Here is a 19647-nt window from a genome sequence, read left to right on the forward strand (position 1 = left end):
AGGCACAAAAAGAAGGAAGTGCCTAGGGAAGCTGGGTATAATTTACCAAGCAAGAAAGATTTCCAACATCTTGGGAATACCTGTGAGTATTCCAGTCCAGGGAAAAAACTTTTAAAGGAGAATAGAAAAGTCATTGAGCATCAACTCTGGAAGGATCCAGAGAGATAGCAAAGCCAATGGCTTCCTAATGGATGGAATACCATGGGAAATAAACATTTGTCTAGATCTCACTAGGATTTCAACCCCACCTCCTGGCTCCTCAATAAACTTGACTGCACTCCTTTTATGGTCTTTCTGTAATTCTTCAGCCCTACATTGGAGCAGTCCCCCACAACCAAGATTGTTCTCTGGTGTTCCCTGCTCCACCCCAGTCACTCCAGAATCATCATTCTACTTGAAATACAGATGGTCCTTCTGTAGCTTTGGTACACAGTCAAATCCCAGAAAGGGATTAAAGTCTCACCACATTAAAATTATGATCCTCAGAAATTATGATAAAGCCAATATTTTTTCCAATAAAGCTTATTTTAATTTGAAGTTATGCATATATGTATGTGTGTATGTGTAAGTATATATGTATATGCTTACATGTGTGTGTATATGCATGTGTTCATATACATATGTGTCTATGTGCATGTGCATATGTATGTGTGTATATGTATGTATGTGTACATATAATAAGTCCCTGACTTATGAACAAGTTCAGTTTCAGGAGAATGTTTGCAAGACAGATTCATTTGATGTGCAATAAAGTGAGGCTTATACACTTTTGACACAAATATATAATGTAAAACTAAAAAAACAGACACACAAAAATACGGTACACTGTCACACTGTATAGTAAGCACACTGCAGCATAACTGTGACAATGTCTAGCAGACACATGGGCTACTCCCACAATATATTGACATCTACAAATGTTTGTAATGCAAGGTCTGTTCTTATCTGTGAAAGTGTGCAACTCAGGTGTTTGTGAGTCAGGGCATTACTGCATTCATTTTCCCCTGGTGGTCTGTTTAACTGAGGTTCAGGAAAAAAAGCCTGATTTTTGCTCTGGGAATTCCAAAATTTATATATGCTAATTATTTATTTTTAATTAAGAAGAGAACAGAAAATAATATTTCTTCCATGCTTCATTGCCCTATTTAAGAACTGTTAATATTTTTCTATATTTCCTTCTGCTTCTCTTAAAATAATCCCCACAGAACTGAAATCTCACCCTTCTATCCATTCCCCTACCTGCTGTCCAGAGATTACATGGCCATTGCCCAGGAGTCTGTGCTTTTCATTTACCTAATCTTATATTTCTTTTCTTGTAAGAATATATATACAAAATTTTGTGTGGTTTTTACATTTTCAATAAATGATGTCATACTTTGTATAACATTTTGTGACTTGCATTTTTCATATAACATTAGTTTTTTGAGATTTATCTGAATTAATAGATGTAGCTCTAGCTCATTCATTTAAATGCTATATATCTGATTGTTTGAATGTACTATTGTTTGTCTATTTGCTAAACATTTAATTTGCTTTCAGATTTTGTTATTAGATCCAGTGCTTCAGTGAACATGTCTTCTTATACAGCTCCCACCCTTTGTTGCCATTTTTCTACACAACAAAAATAATAATCATGGAAAAATAGAAATGGTGCTCTAATGCTGTGGTGTTAATCAGAGCTAGTGAGGGTTTATGGCTTTGTGATCACAGCTCATGAGCTGGACTCTGGAGGCTCTGCCCATCTTTTCTAGTGGTCACTGTGGTCTGCATATGCAACAACACTCACATCCTGAGTGCCAGCGACACATAAGGACCCACGCTAGGTGCCACTTTATGATCCAGAGCAGTGTGTGCTTTTAAAACATGACTTTGTAAGGTATTCTGACCTTTCTGGATCCAGCTCTCCCTCGGAAGGGTAAATATAAATTACAGAGTGCTTAGGGGACAAACACAACTCAGAGATTCCTTCTTCAAGTGCAAATGTCCAGATGACTCAGGTCGGGCATAGATCTCTTTCTCTTGTACTCCTCAGTCTCTCTGGGTAACTTAATCTACTCCCATGACTTTAAGTGACCTCTTCTTTCCAATGACTGTAAATATACATGAAGTGATCAAAAATTACAGTGAATAGTTTTTAAATGTATTACAGTAAAGGACACACTAATCTCCCTCAAAATACACCTTCCCAGTCAGACCTGTCACTCCTGGTCCAGAGTAAGGGGCTTCTGAGCCACTGTTACACCCTTCCCAGGTTAGAGGAAGGGGCTTCCAGGCCCCCATCCATCCTGCTGCTCCTGGCCCAGAGGAACATGGTTCCTGGCCGCCATCTGTTCTGCCACTCCCAGCCCAGAAAAAGGGGCTTCTGAGTCGCCATCCCACCGCTCCCAGGTCAGAGGAGGTGAGCCAGGCAGGTGCCAACAGCACCTCCCACATGGGTCAAAATGAGAAGACACATAAACAAGTTTCAAAACCAGACTTCCAGATCACCTACAGCAGCCCTAAAGGGAAATGAGATGGAACAGTCTGATACTCAAACACCTGGACTCTCTGAAATGGTAACAAAAGAGGATCTGGAAAAAATGAAATCAGAAATAATTTCTCTGAGAACAACAGAGATTGTGCCCATTGTACAAGACATGATTAATAAATCTGGAGAGGACACAGATAAAAAATATAGAGGAGCTGAGGAACATGATGGAATCCCAGCATAGGAAACAAATGGAATACATAAAACAGATACAAACAGATTTCTAGGAGATCAAAAACTCCATTGAAAGTCTATGCAGCAGAATGAGCTAATGTGAGGACAGGATTTCAGATATAGAAGATAAGATTGCAGTTAGTGACCAGGAAAAGAAAAATTGCTTCAAAATTGTAAGAGACCGTGAGAAATTAATCGACCAGCTGCTAGATGATGCAAAGAAGAATAACATAAGACTGATTGGAGTTAATGAAGAAACAGGAAAGAGTGCAGATGACATAAAAAAAACTTTTACAGAAGTAATGGCAGAAAACTTCCCAAGCAGGGGAAAAGAACTTGACATCCAGATAAGTAAGGCATATAGGACTCCAACTAGCCTTGATTAAAAAAAAAAAAAGTACAAATAAGCATATAATTGTTAACATCCCAGAAAACCAACAGAAGAACAAAGTTCTACAAGCAGTTAGAGAAAATCACATACAAAGGAAAGCCCGTCAGAATAACAGCAGACTTCTCAACACAAACCCTCAAGGCAAGAAGAACGTGGAGTGACATATTCCACGCCCTAAAGGAAAACAGCCTCCAACCCAGATTGATGTACCCTGCAAATCTATCTTTCAAAATTGATGGAAAAATAAGATACTTTCATGATAAAAAGCACCTCAGGAACTTCATGAATACCAAACCAGTACACCAAAAAATTTTAGACAATATACTAGGAACAGACAATGAGGATCACAACTCCAGAAGGGACAGCAGAATGAACCTATTGGGCACGAAAAGAAATTAAATGTAAAAGGGGAGAGTCCAACAAAAAGAAAAAGTCATGACAATGATAAGGCAATATGTATCACTTATAAACATCAATGTTAATGGTCTCAATTCACCAATCAAAAAACAGACTGGCAAAATGGGTCAAGAAGCAAAATCCAACAATATGCTGCATACAAGAAACACACTTAATTCAAAAGGAAACTCATGGACTGAAAGTTAAAGGGTAGAAAACAATACTCCATGCGATGGGAACCCAAAAAACAGCAGGAGTAGCTAGCCTCTTGGCAGATCAAGTAGATTTCAAACCAACACTGATTAAGAGAGACAAAGAAGGACACTAAATCCTTGTAAAGGGAACAATCCAACAGGAAGAAATGGCAATCATAAATATCTACACACCAAACACTAGCGCACCCAACTATATAAACAAATACTAATGGACATGAAAAGTCATATATGCACTAATACGATTGCAGTGGTGGACAGCAATACTGCATTGTCACAAATAGATAGATCAACTAGACAAAAAATAAGTAATGAAATACTAGAACTCAATTGAACTCTAGAACAAATGAATTTAACAGATGTTTACAGAGTGTTCCACCCCACAAAATCAGAATAGACATTCTTCTCAGCTGCACAGGGGTGGTTCTCCAAAGTAGACCACATACTTGATCATAGAACATGTTTAAGAAAATGCAAAGGAACTGAAGTTATGCCCTGTAAATTATCAGACCATAGTGCAATGAAATTGGAGATCTGCAACAGAAACCACAAAAACTTCATAAACACATGGAAATTGAACAGCACACTTCTGAATAACCAATGGGTCACAGAGGAAATTAAAGAAGAAATCAGACAGTTCTTTCATTTAAATGACAATGACAATACCACATATTGGAATCTATGAAACACAATGAAAGCAGTCTTACAAGAGAAATTCATAGCAGTGAATACTCTCATTAGGAAAACAGAATGAGCCCAATTAAACAACTTGATGCTGAACCTCAGGCTTCTAGAAAAAGAAGAGCAGGACAAACCCAAAGCTCATACAAGGGAGGAAATTATATATCAGAGCATCAATCAATGCAATGGAGACTTAGAGACTGATACAAAAATTAATGAAGCAGAGAGTTGATTCTTTGAAAGAATAAACAAAATTGGCAAACCCTTAGCCGACCTCATCAGAAAAAGGAAAGAAAAGGCCCAAATCCATGCAATTAGGAATGAAAAGGATGAAATTACAATGGACCAGCAGAAATCCAGAGGATTATCAATACCTACTTGGAAAACCTATACATCAAGAAGATGGAAAACACAGAAGAAATGGACAGATTCCTAGATACATATGAATTACCAAAGTTGAATAAAGAAGACCTAAAAATTCTAAACAACCCACTATCAACCAATGAAATTGAAAGCATAATTAAAACTTACCAACTAAGAAAAGCCCAGGTCCTGATGGCTTCACTGCTGAATTCTACAAGACATTTAGAGCGGAACTGCTGCCACTACTGTTTAAACTCTTCAATGAAATTGAAGGGGAAGCAATACTCCCAAAATCATTCCTGGAAGCAAGCATTACCTCGATTCCCAAAGAAGAGAAAGACCCAACTGAAAAAGAGAACTATAGGCCAATCTTACTAATGAACATAGATGCAAACATCCTTAATAAGATACTGGCGAATAACATGCAGAAGATCATCAAGAAGATCATACACCCTGACCAAGTTTGATTCAATCCAGGGATGAATGGATGGTTCAAAATACCCAAATCAATTAATGTAATACATTATATCAATAGAGCCAAAAACCATATAGGACAAAAACATAGGACAAAAACAACAGGACAAAAACCATATGATCATCTCAATAGATCCAGAAAAAGCATTTGACAAAATCTAATGTGCATTTATGATAAAAACCCTAGAAAAAATTGGAATAGATGGTCTCTACCTCAATCTGATAAAAGCCATCTGTGAAAAGTCAACAGCCAATATCATACTAAATGGTCAAAAACTGAAATCCTTCACACTAAAATCAGGAACAAGACAAGGATGTCCACTATCACCACTCTTGTTCAATATAGTTTTGTAAACATTAGCCATAGCAATTAGACAAGAGAAAGAAATAAAAGGAATAAAGATAGGAAATGAAGAAGTCAAATTGTCATTATTTGCAGATGACATGGTACTCTATACGGAAGACCCCAAGAACTCCAACAAAAATCTTCTAAACTTAATAACCAAATTCAGTAAAGTAGCTGGATATACAAGGTCAACAGACCAAAATCAATAGCTTTCCTCCACATGAACAGCAGGCTCACTGAGAGAGAAATAGGGCAAACAATTCCTTTCACAATAGCATCCAAAAAACCTGAAATATCTAGGAATCAACCTAATGAAAGAAATCAAAGACCTTTGCCCTGAAAACTATAGCACTCTGAAAAGAGAGATTGAAGGCGATATCAGAAAATGGAAAGACATCCCTTGCTCCTGGGTAGGAAGGATCAACACAGTGAAAATGGCCATACTTCTAAAACTGCTATATAGATTCAATGCAATCCCAATGGAAATCCCAGCAGCATACTTCACAGACCTTGAGAAAACAATCCAAAATTTCATTTGGAACAAGAAGAGACCCAGAATAGCAAAAGCAATTCTAAGTAACAGAGACATGGCAAGTGGTATCACAATCCCCAATCTGCAACTATACTACAAAGCTACTGTGATAAAAACAGCATGGTACTGGCAAAGAAACAGACCTGAGGACCTGGGGAACAGATTAGAAGATGCAGAAACAACTCCAGACACACTCAGCCATCTCATCTTCAATAAAGGAGCCAAACACCCTCACTGGAGGAAAGATAGCCTCTTTAATAAATGGGGCTGGAAAAATTGCTCTTAAATTTATCCAAGATTAAAACTAGACCTATATCTTTCACCATACACTAAAATAAAATCAAAATGGATTAAAGATTTAATTATTAAAATAGAAATGCTGAATCAACTGGAACAGAGGTTAGGTAGAACTCTTGAAGACATTGGTGTAGGTAAAGAGTTTATGAACAAAACCTTAGATGCCCATGAACTAGCACAAACAATAAATAAGTGGGATCTCTTCTTATTAAAAAGCTTCTTTACAACAAGAGAAACCACCAGCAATGTGAAGAGACAACCCACAATGTGGGAAAAAATCTTCACCTGCTATTCCTCAGACAAAGGCCTACTATCTCAAATCTATAAAGAATTTAAAAAGATCAGACCTCCCAAGTTTAAAGACCCAATCCAAAAATGGGCATCTGAAATTAACAGACATTTCTCACACAAAGAAGTACAAACAGCAAACAAACATGAAAAAATGTTCATCACTGGTCATTCAAGAGATGCAAATGAAAACAACGCTGAGATTCCACCTCACTCCAGAAAAAAATGGCTGCTATCATGAAATCAGTCAATAAAAAACGCTCGCGGGGTTGTGGGGAAAAAGGAACCCATCTCCACTGTTGGTAGGAGTGTAGACTGGTGCAACCACTGTGAAAATCGGTATGGACATACCTCAAAAAACTAGGATTAGAGGTCCCATTTGACCCAGCTACTCCCCTGCTGGGTATCTTCTCAAAAGAAATAAAAGAATCATACCACAGTAATATATGCAAATGTTTATAGCGCCACAGTTTGTAATAGCTAAAACTTGGAAGCAGCCCAATTGCCCATCAACTGGAGACTGGATAAAGAAGATTTGGGGTTTTTTAAAAAATAAAATGTAGTAGTACTCAGCCATAAAGAATGAGAAACTAGAGATATTTATAGCTAAATGGATGCACATTAAGGCCATACTCTTAAGTGAAATAAATAGGACACACATGTGTAAATACTGAACAGTTTATCTGGTGTGAGAAACTGCAAGTGTAAATAAGGATCAAAATGTATAATAGATAATGTGAAATAGGCAGAAAGGCCCACAGTGGAAGGGGAAGTGGTAGGGGTAGGGGAAGACTAAGGAATAAATATGAGAAAATGAAAAAATGGAAACAGTCTTTGTGAACAGGGAGGGGTGGAAGGATGAAGGGAGGGCAGAAAAATGGGGAAAAAATAAGAACTAAGATATATCATGCAATGGTACAAATTCCCAATGATGAATGTCATATTGTATACCTAAATGTACCAATAAATTTAATGAATTTTTAAAAATTTAAACAAAAACCATATTTTTCAATTGCATCTAGTATCTCCAGCTTTAACTTTCTTCTAAAACCCAACCCTATGTATTGGAATGTACTCGGTGTTCTCTCTTGAATGAGTTCTCTCTCTTCTGACAATGAAGACTGGTGTGCAACATCCAGTGTGGTGGACTTTCAGCTTCATGTTTTTCACCATAGCGCAGAGGCAGAAACATCTTACATTGCCAGCAAGAATGAAGAAAAACATCTTGTTCTGACCACTGAGTCAATTTGATGCTGCTCTCCTCAGTCACATACTTGCAAAACACTCTTCTGATGTACCTTCCTCTGCACCTGCAAAGCTAAAAATCTGCATTCCTTATTCCCTTGCCTCTCAGGTTCTAGTATTGTTGAGCCTGAGATGCACAGGATTTGGGAATGTTCATTTCAGCCAGCAAGCACAGTTGTGCAGTCATTTGTATTTCCACAACTGCATTTGCAGAAGTTCTTCTTGTCCAGCTGCTAGCTTCACAGTAGTGGTAAGTTTGGGGGGAGGGGGAGGAGCATCCATCGTGATAACATAATCTGTTGTAGAAGTGCCTTGGTCCTAGCCATAGCAGCTTCCTGATTATAGTGGTTTCCTGTTCTCAATAGCAATGTTATACTTCTAGAAGGGCTAGCTTTTTGATTGCAACACTACTGAAGAGACAGCTGTTACCATGGCATCTCAGATATTAGGAGAGGCTTTTGAAGTTGTTCCTGAGATAGCTGTGTGTCATATGCCTGTAATCTCAGCACTCTGAGAGGCTGAGGCAGGAAGATCACCTCCTCATCTCTACCTCCAGCCCTCTTAACTCATGCGTACTACTCTTAATACATCCTAACTGACATCCTTGTTCCCAATCTCACTCGTTACCAACCCATCTCCAGGCAGCAAGCATAATTCTCCAATGTCTGGGGGATTTGTAGTAATGATGATCATGTATCAAGCTCTTGCAAGTTTTGCATTTTTCATATATTCACATATTCAAACCTTGAAGCAGCTTTATGCAGTAGGCATAGTTAACCCTGGCTCCAGTCAGGAACACGAGAGCCCCACACAGCAGGTAGCAAGGCCAGCAAGAGGCGATGCAGGCCCGGTTTGTCTGTCCCCACAGTCCACAGTCACAAGAGCACATCCTTCCCAAATCAAAGCCCTTCCCACCGGGTTCCTGTCCATCTCCATCCTCTGTGTCTCTCCAGCTCAGGCCCACATTCCACTGCCTGTACTATTCATTCAAATTACACTGAACTCCTTTTGATTCCTTCCATACTTTCCCTTCCCACTGGGTGTTTGAAAGAAGATGTTCTTCCTTCTCATGGATGGAATATGTTGCACTCTTTTCTGTCTGATTAACTCCTATCAATGTTCTGATCATCATTTCAATGTTACCTCCTCAGAAATGCCTTTTGGACTCTTCTGATCTCATTTAATTCCTTCCTATCTCCTTCCATGCTCCCCCATCCTTTGTGGCAGGGCACTTCACTGGACACCTGTGTTCTCCTGAGGGCTCCTCTCTACTATACAAACTCTCAGAAGGCTGGAACCCCCTTAATCTTATTCAACACTGGTTTCTCATAGCCCAGCATAGCTCCTGTGGGTAAATATTTCTTAAATAAATGATTGAAGAAGGCCACTTAAGACACAGATCCACTTTAGGGAAAACATATCACGTAAGTCATCCACTACCATCCTCCCAAAGGAAAAAGAAACTCTACAAAATATAGTCAAGTGAATAAAAGGCACCGTTTTTCTTAGAAATGATTTTCAGCACTCAGGAGAGTAAGAACACCTATTAAAGAAAGGTGGAATTTTCAGAAAGCAGAATCTGCTTGTGCTGAGAACTTTGAAGGAAGAAAGGCAAATCTTCATTTACTTTTTAACCTCTTTTATGAACAAGATGTAGTGTATCTGCTATCTAATTCATCTGCTTTCTTTTCCCTCTGAGTTAGCCATATCTTTTTTTTGGTACCAGGGATCAAACTCAGGAACTTGCACTTCCAAAGCAGGTTCTGGAACCACTGAGCTACATCCCCACCCTAGCCATATCTTATTTTAGTTATTTTGTGAACAGAAACAACTAGGGCCAGGGATGTAGCTCAGTAGTATAGAGCTTGCCTAGCATATGTGAGGCCCTGCATTCGATCCCCAACACCACAAAAGAAGAAGAAGGAAAAGGAGAACCTGAAACTTGGAATCGACTTTTTAAAACCTTGAAATCCCAGGCCACATCTTAGATCAATTAAATTAGAATCTCTAGAGTTAGAAACCAGGTATCAGGATTATTTTAAACTCCCAAATTTGGAGTCAACTTTAAAAGTTAGTGATTTAAATTCTTGCTATTTAAATTGTGTTCTCACCAGGCATGGTGACTCATGCCTGTAATTCCGGCACTGGGGAGACTGATGCAGGAGGATCACCATAAGTTTGGGACTACATAATGAGTTCAAGCTCAGCCTGAACTACATAGCAAGACCCTGTCTCTAAAAACCAAAAATGAAATAAAAAAAGAATGAATTGTGTCCTGGTATGTGGCATTATCACTGATCTTGTTAACAATGCATCATCTCACACAGACTCAAGCTGAAACAAAGTCTGCATTTTAACAAGATCTATAGGGGACTTATGAGCACCTTACAGTTGGAAGAATACTGGTTCCCATGACTTTCCTTAGTGAAGAACAAAGCTTAGAATCCATTCCTCCAAGTTTGTTTCCCCTAAGCTCACTTGAGTAATTTGCCTGTCCTTTCCCCTCTGCTGTTTATGCAAATGTCGGGGTCTAGCTTGCAATAACATCACTGAGCTTTTTTACCTCTCTCTTTCTCATCTTGGGCAAAAGTCTGGACAATAATCTGGCCAGGATGTTGAAAGCTTCAGATACAGTCCAGCTGCTTGAGTTGGGGCTGTACTTTCCCTCCAGCTAAAGAAAGAGAGAGATCAAGTCTGGGGGTGCCAGACGGGAAAAGACAGTTAGTTGTGGCATTCGGACACTTAGATGTGTGCCCTAATTTAAGCAATTGCTAACACTTTGGCCTTGGCAACCCATAGAGATCCTCTAAACTTAAATTCCCTCAGCTGTAAGATGAAAAGGCTCTTTCCCAAAGCTGTTGGGAAAAGAAACATACTATATATCAAGCTTGAAAAAGATATGCAACTATGGATATTTTATTACACTGAGCATCGGTGAAGGAGTTTGTGTGGAGATGAGCAGAAAAAAAAGAAATCAATGCAAGTTTGAGTGGAACCAAGGTGTCTCAAACACAATGAAGCCTGTTCCCAGCTACATCAGGAAAAAACATCTGTAGGACCAGAAAAGGTGTCCCAGATGGAATAAACCAACTGGCCATTGGGGTGATAAGGTACTGGAGGGGTCCTCTCCCTGTGCCTCCTTCAAAGAAGCATGGGACAAATTGGAAATGAGCACTTTGCTCACACAGAAAGAAGAGCTTTGAAGCCTAGAATCCATCTCTGAGTCTACACCTAGATATCAGTGTGTGGCACAAAGTCAGCACTCTGGAAATGTGTTGACTGAGAACAGGATGCAGGAATTCCCAGGCAAGCCTTTCAGCTAAACCATTTGAGGATGTGTGGCTTGGAAGGCTCCAAGGAGCTCCAAGTTAAAACCAGCTGAAGCATTTCATCATTTCATTCTCATTGCTAAGACCACAGATGACATAACTGTTGTGTCCTCCTGACTGCCTGCAGCTCCCACGCTGGTTTCTTCTTACCAAAGCAGTCAGCATCAAGGGCAGGAGCCAAGAAAAAGAAAAGTCACACCCATCACAGAAGACAGGAGAGAAGATAAGGAAGCAAAGAGAAAATGCTCAGGGAGGCTTTGTTCATTCCGATTCTCGCTTGTGCACCCACCCACATAGCCCTCTATTCTGTCTGATCTTCTCATGCTCCTCCTTCATTAATTATCTTATGCTTATTTGAACAGCTTTATGCTACATATGTGTACATCATTGCTAACACCTACCAGGTTCTAGGCAATACAATTCAGATACTATAGTCTACTTCATTCTCGCAGTACCTTAGGACACAGAGCTTGTAACTCCCGTGTTAATGGTATGGATGGGGATACAGGAAGCATGGCCAAGTTTAAGCAGCTGGTGATCTGAAGAGCTAGGATGGAGCTGTTTGCAGTCTGGCTCCAGAGCCACACTCACAACCACAATATACCACACTATTCTGAGGCCACTCGACATTGTCCAAGGTGATTCTCTTATCCACAAAGTCCTTGTCCAACCCCCTTCTCAGCTTGGTTCATTGGACTTCCTTCATAAAATTTCAACTCAGATATTACTTCTTAGAATCACTCCCAGGCTAAATTAGGCACGCCAACCACCAGGGCCCTGATTCCCTCCTCTGCCCCATGAGCACAGTGTTCTCTAATGATATGATCACCTGTTTATGGGTTTCCATAAGAACAGCAGCAGCACACCTGCCAGTGTCTGCAAAGTAGAGTGTGTCTCTTTTCTCACCATTCTGGCATGATCCCACATTTCACACTCTACTATGGGCCCTGGGAAAGGGACATTGCTGCCTTGGGACTGTACAACACTTGAGCTTGGATGCTAACCACTCCAGAAAGAGAGCTGTTTCTCCTCTTGGTCACTGTCACTACTGGGTGGAAAAATCATGAATTTGATATGAGTCACACAGGCCTAACCAACATAGCCAGAAAAGAGCTTACTCCCCTCATAAAGAAGCAGCCAGGCCTTTCTGTGACTTGAAATTTTGGCACAACTCTTACTGGCCCAAGAGAGAAAAGAAGTTTGACCACGTCCAACCCAAAGTGCCAATTCATTTCCTGCCTAGAATTAACGACTTCCCAAAATGAATGCCTGTGTGAATATCAAGTCCTCCCAGGGGAAAATCCCTCCCCCACTTGCCAGTCTGTCATCTCGCCCTATGACCCCCAAACTGACAATCAGACTACACTCCAATATTGGTACCTTTTCCAACTTTCATGTGACTCATCCTTTTCTATCATCACATTGTGATTCTAGGAGAGTTCTTGACACACAGTGGGCGTTTGGTTTATACTTCTTGATTAAATCAAATATTGGATAAATAACATCTTAGATGTCTCATAGTACTTTTGCATTTATAAAACTATTCTTTCATGTGACCAAGTAGAGAACTAAGCTGTGTTCTTGGGTGATAACAGCTGGAACTGGGTGCCTCTGGTATTCTGATCTCTGTGCAGCACTGTACTGGATTCCGAGGTCAGCAAGCTACAGTTGCAGAGGCCTCTGCCTGATATTGTAAATAGAGTATGTACTTCTGTAGCACAGCTGTGTCCTTCCCTTACTCCCAGTCCATAGCAGGGTTTGCACTGCATGGCAGAGGTTGGCATTGCCCCAGAAGGTGGGAGAAATCCTGTGTACCTGCAAAACCTCAAATGTTATTAGGCCCATTACAGTAAATGTTCTCCTGCAGTGCTTCATGTTAGTGATGACTTTGTGTATGTTTAGATACATACTCCTAATACACTCACACACATGCGGACACACAGACACACATACACACACACACACACACACTATAAATTCACCCACAAACAGAATCATTCAGTCACTGTCACCATCTGAACTCCCCAATATTGTCAGCTCTGAGAAATGAGGGCCGAGTGTGCTGGAACGGTGTCCAGAATGTGTCTGTGAGTGTCAAGTAGAGATTCTGTGAGCAAATACACAAATACACAGGCCTTGACTATGGACTTGGGAATGTCTACCCCAACAGCATGCAGGAAAAACAAAATGCTTTCAGAACAAGTCCACCAAAATCAGTAAGAACGGATATCTACCAATAAAAAAGAGACAGAAAAACTGTGAAAAACAATAATTATATGATCACAACTTGTACACTTTAGCTCAGAAGTGAAGGCCTACTCACCTTTAAAATGAGTCAGCTCAGTCATAGTGTGGTTCTCTGGCTTATGGGGGTTTTTTTGGTATTATTATTATTATTATTATTATTATTAATTTTGGTGACAAGTCAGAAAAAAAACTGCCAGGAGCTTTCTAATGTCAGAAGCTTGAATTAATCTTTGGTGACTGAGAGTTCTTTTGGTTTGGAAGAAACAGATTAATAAACACTTTAGTTATGTAAAAAACAAAGCAAGGATTCTGTTCTAAAATAAAAAGGTTAGTGATGTGAGATTTGAATTTTTCATACCAATGAAAAGATTTTTTTAAGAAAAATATATTTTTCTGAAATACCAATAAACAATGTACCACTCCAGGAAAATTCTTGTTTCTTCTTCAACATATAGATTTTTCTTCAATCAGTTCTTTAAGGGAGTGCAGCAACCAGATAGTAACTTGGAAGTAGATGAAAACATCTTCTGTTTACACTAGGAAAGGGGACTTAAGTGATTTCTACATGAATTACTAAACCCTGTTTTCTAGACTGAATTACTCAGACATCTGGAAATACACTATCAGGTACAAGGACATGCTCAGACACCATGCTAAACCACATAACTGTGGGCAGGAAACATGGTGGGTGACCAATAAGGACAAGATATTATTATCTCTTTCTGAATCACATGGTAAGTACTTATGAAATATTTGATTTGAACAAGAGTTGCAATCAATTTTTTCCTTGAAACTTCCTATACTGAATTTTTCTTCTTGGTTCAAGCTCTTTTCCAGCTGAAAATATTCTATACAAATACTCATCAAATGAACTATGTACACCTTGTATATGCATAGATTTAAAAAGTAATTAGCTCAAGGCTTCTTTTCTAGAGGATTAACAAAAACGGTGTGCTATTTGAGAAAACATGTAGTGTGGGGAAAATTGTAAAAATTTGAAATTTAGTGAGAATACTGACTGTCTTATGAATTTAGGCCACTTCAAGCTTTTGTTGTTTCTGAGAATTTTTAGAACCCTGAACTCTATAGAAAATCGATAGCAATAGAAATAATTCTAATCCATAAAAGTGCAAATTGTGCCCTATGCAATGGAATTGATCTTCACACTGTGGCTACTGACCTGTTTTTCATCTATTTTATAACCCCCATCCCATCCAGGAGCCCCTATTAGTGTTTCTAGAGAAGCTGCTTGATAAACATTGGTCTATATTCTTTTCCGCAATTGTTATCAGTGTCAGATGTAAACATACAAAAGCACAGACTCATACACACAAATTTTCACACTAGTGAGTGCAGAGTACTCTAGTGCTTCAGTGATTTTTAAACAGCATTTTATGGAAGAAATATGATATTTTTAATCTAAATATTGAAATATAAGACAAAGCTAAACACTGCACTAAAAATAAGGCATTTTTGTCATTTTACTGAGGCAGAGAAACTGAAATATAATGTGAAAATGAACTAACTGATAAATAAATACAATAATCAGGACTCCAAGCCAGATTTCCAAAGACCAAATTAGTCTCCATTCTACTTCTTGAAAGGCGCTTTTGTCATCTCTTTCTCTAAAAACTCAAAGAAGTAAAATCTTTGTATAACAGAGGCACATCCATTATCTCCAGAATAACTGCACTTCAGAAAGGATCAGGCTAATAGTATGTCTAAATAAATGTGAAAAAAATACTAAAATCCCAATATTATTGTTTTTCTATGATACTCGCAGACAGTAAATTTGACTAGCACAAAGGAAATGAAAGAAAAATATAAGACCCAGAGGTGCTTTTACGGAAGCTTAGAAAGTAATTTGGAAAGTAGTTTATGTGTACACAAAACCTTCTGATAAAAGTAAATAATGATACATGAAAAAGCCCAACAAAGGTAACAATATCAGCTAATAATCATAGCTAATATGTAATGTGCTTACTATGAGCCAGCCACTAGTCTACGTACTTTTACATTCAAATAACTCTTTTAATCTTCACAGATATCCTGTGAAGTTGGTTTTGTTATGATTCCCAATTTAAAGAGAAGGAGATTAGGTCTGCATGACTAACTTCAAGATACTCTCTGACTAAGGAATAGGACTCCCAGGATAGGTCTGGGGAAGTAATCCCATGGGAACTGGCTTTGGAGGGCCTCACCATTAGCTGGTCCCGAAAGAAGGGGACTCTACCGGCTAATCAGCTGTGCTGAGGGAGACTTTGAGAGCTTCAAGGAGGGAAAAAGTGTGTATAGTTTTCTGCCAGGAATGAAGTCTGGGAAGGCATTGCACAAAGAACACGGAGAATGAAAAGGTAAGGGGAAAGAGGCTGGATGAGCAGAAGGAGGAAAGAGGTTTTAAGGGCACTTGAAGATCATACGTTGAAATATGTTATCTGGAGAGATTGTTTCTTCAAATTCTTTGTGACAAGTTTGAGTAAAAAAAAAAGCTGAAATTAGTCCAACAAAAAAGTAAATTAACCTTTAATACCACTTCTGAAGACTTGAGGATAGGGAGAGAAAGACAAATAGTATGATTTAAAAGCATCTGGGCTTGACCAAATTGAAGATTAAGACAAAGATTAAGCCAGATGAGAAATCTGAATGCCAATTTAAAGAGACTGGGGCTGTAGCCTAGTTTCACAGCCAAATAGGCCAGCTCTACTGGACAAATCCTAGTTCGAGACAGATTTGCTAGTGATCAGATAACCAACTCCTGGACAAGAGCAGGTGGTTCCTAGAAGGACAACAACGAGAACAGTGGAACAGCATTCCCACTGTTCCGAGGTCTACCAGGATGATAAATCATTCCACCTTCCCTGTGCCAGAATGAACAAAAGAGCCAAGAAACCTGAGAAGTTATGCTAGCCAAGCTTCCTTTGTGTGAGACAGACATCTGAAAAATAAAGGCATTCCTCCTCATGTCCATTGCTCTTTTAAATATTTTATATGAAAAAAACATATTTATAAAAGCCTACAACTAAAATCATACTGAATGGTGAAATAGTGAATGTTTTCCCCCAGGTTGGAAACAAGACAACTGTGGCTATTATAACCATTCTATTCAACACTGAACTGGAGGGTCTAGCTAGTGTAAGAAAGTAAGAAAAAGAAATAAACTGTACAAAGACAAGAAAATCAGTGAAACATGTTTTTACTAACTGTTGATACAAATAGAGTTTAAAAATTGCAATAGTTTTACAAACAAATGAATTTAGTAAGGTTGCTAAATATAAAGTCAATGTAAAAATTAATTCTATTCCTTATACTATAAACAAATAACTAGAAAAACAATTTAAGAAATACCATATCCAATAGTATTCAAAAATACCACACTCTGAGGAATAAATTCTAATGAAAGATGAAAAATAAAATTTTGGTACTGAAAATTATTAGCAATGGCTGAGAGAAAATAAAGGCCAAATAGAGAAACATTGCAGGTATACAAGTTGAAAGAGTAAATATATAATAATGTAAATTATCTCCAAATTGATCCATAGAAAGAACATTACCCCAATTAAAATCCCTACAGGTGTTTTGTGCATAGAAATTGACAGACTGGGCTCGGAGAACACCTCAGTGGTAGAGTATTCCCACCATACAGTCAGGCCCTGGGCATGGTCTCCACCCATGGAGAAAAAGAAAAGAAATGGATGAACTGTGAGATCTATCTAGAAATGTGAAGAACCTAGAAAATGTAAGATAGCTTTAAAGAAAATGAGCAAAAAGCAAGACTTACCAGGAGCTGTCAACTTACTATACAGCAAAGGTAATCAAAGGTGCTGGCATACAAACAGAAAATAGATAAATGGAATAAGTGCACATATATAAGTATCTTATTTGAATTGTAACAAAATTTCAACATTCTTTTTAGTAAACAACATCAGAATAATTGAATATCTATATTTAAAAAGATCTTTTACTTCTATATCTTATATCACACATAAAAATTTATTTGAGACAGATTATAGACCTAAATGCAAACAATAAGAAAATAAACTCTCTGGGATGAAACATAGGATATTATATTCATATTGAGGTAGAGATAACATTTTATACAGAACATAAAGGGCACAACTATAAAAATGAGGTCAGTATTCATTAAAATTAAGAACTTCTGTTTGCAACAATGAAAATGAATAGAAAAACCCTATATTGGGAAGGCTTTTTCTATATGATGAAAAAGTGATATCCTCAATATATAAAAATCCCTATAAAGCAAATGAAAAGAAAAATCATTCTAATTTGGACCTTCCATATGTTCAATAAGCTAATGATTTCAACAGGGTTTCAAACACATATTATTTATAGGTCCAGTAAGTTAATGATTTCCTGGTAGTATTATTAGTCATCAGGGAAATGCAAATTAAAAACAGCACAATATTACTAAACACCCACTAAATTGCTTAATGTCTGCCAATACTAAGTGTTTGCTGACAAGGATGTGAGGCAATGGTATATTTCATATGTTGCTGGAAGAAATGAAAGTGGTCTAATCACTTTGGAAAAGTGTTTAACAATATCAACTAACACAAAAATATTTATGCCTGCCCTATCATCTACCATTCTACACCTAGGCATATTTCTAGAAGATGTCAGGTAACATGACCACACACACACACACACACACACACACACACACACACACAAAGGGTAGCAAGCATCTTAATTCATAATAGTCCCAGAAGGAAGGCAATTCAAATCTCTGTCAGAAGAAAATTGGATAATGAAATACTGGTATAGTCACATAATACTAGTCAACAACAAAGGAAGACAAAAAATATCCTTCACATTAATTACACACAGTAAGAGGAATTAATCTCAGAAATAATTTATTAAGCACAAGAAGCTGGATAAAATAGTACATCCCCGACCATTCTACTACTCCCAGCCCAGAAGAAGGGGCTTCTGAGCCGGTATTCCACCACTCCCAGACCAGAGGAGATGCGCCACATGGGCACCAATAGCACCCCTCCCCATCAAAATGAGAGGACACATAAACAAGTCTCAAAACCAGACTTCCAGATCACCTACACCAACCCCAAAGGGAAATGAGATGGAACAGTCTGATACTCAACTACCTGGATGCCCTGAACTGGAAACAAAAGAGGACCTGGAAAAATGAAATCAGAAATAATTTCTCTGAGAACAGTAGAGATTGTGCCCATAGTACAAGACATTATTAATAAATCTAGAAAGGGCACAGATTAAAAAAATAGAGGAGCTGGGGAACATGATAGAATCCCAACACAGGAAACAAATGGAATCCATAAAACAGATACAAACAGATTTTCAGGAGATTAAAAACTCCATTGAAAGTCTACACAGCAGAATGAGCCAATGTGAGGACAGAATGTCAGATATAGAAGATAAGATTGCAATTAGTGACCAGGAAAAGAAAAATTGCTTTAAAATTGTACAGGACCATGAGAAATCAATCCAGCAGCTGCTAGACAATGCAGAAAAGAATAACATAAGACTGACTGGAGTCAATGAAGAAACAGAAGAGAGTGGAGATGACAAGAAAAACCTGTTCACAGATGTAGTGGCAGAAAACTTCCCAAGCAGGGGAAAAGAACTAGACATTCAGATAAGTGAGGCATATAGGATTCCAACTAGCCTTGATCAAAAAATATCTACACACAGGCATATAATTGTTAAGATTCCAGAAAACCAACAGAAGAACAAAGTTCTACAAGCAGTTAGAGAATAGAAACAAATCACATACAAAGGAAACTCCATCAGAATTACAGCAGACTTCTCAATGCAAACCTTCAAGGCAAGAAGAGTGACATATTTCAAGCCCTAAAGGAAAACAGCCTCCAACCCAGATTGATGTACCCTGCAAAACTATCTTTCAAAATTGATGGAGAACTAAGATATTTTCGTGACAAAGAGCACCTTAGGAACTTCATGAATACCAAATCAGCACTCCAAAAAATTTTAGATAACATCCTAGGAACAGACAATGAGGATCACAACCCAAGAAAGCACAGCAGAATGAATCCATCAGGCATGACAAGAAATTAAATGTAAAGGGGGAGAATCCAACAAAAAGAAAAGGCCATGAATTTCATCTCCCTAATGAGTGTATAATTCAAACTTA

This window comes from Heterocephalus glaber, unplaced genomic scaffold, assembly GCF_053883595.1.
Source record: "Heterocephalus glaber isolate CG9 unplaced genomic scaffold, H.glaber_assembly_v1.0 deba00001479, whole genome shotgun sequence".
Lineage (NCBI taxonomy): Eukaryota > Metazoa > Chordata > Mammalia > Rodentia > Bathyergidae > Heterocephalus > Heterocephalus glaber.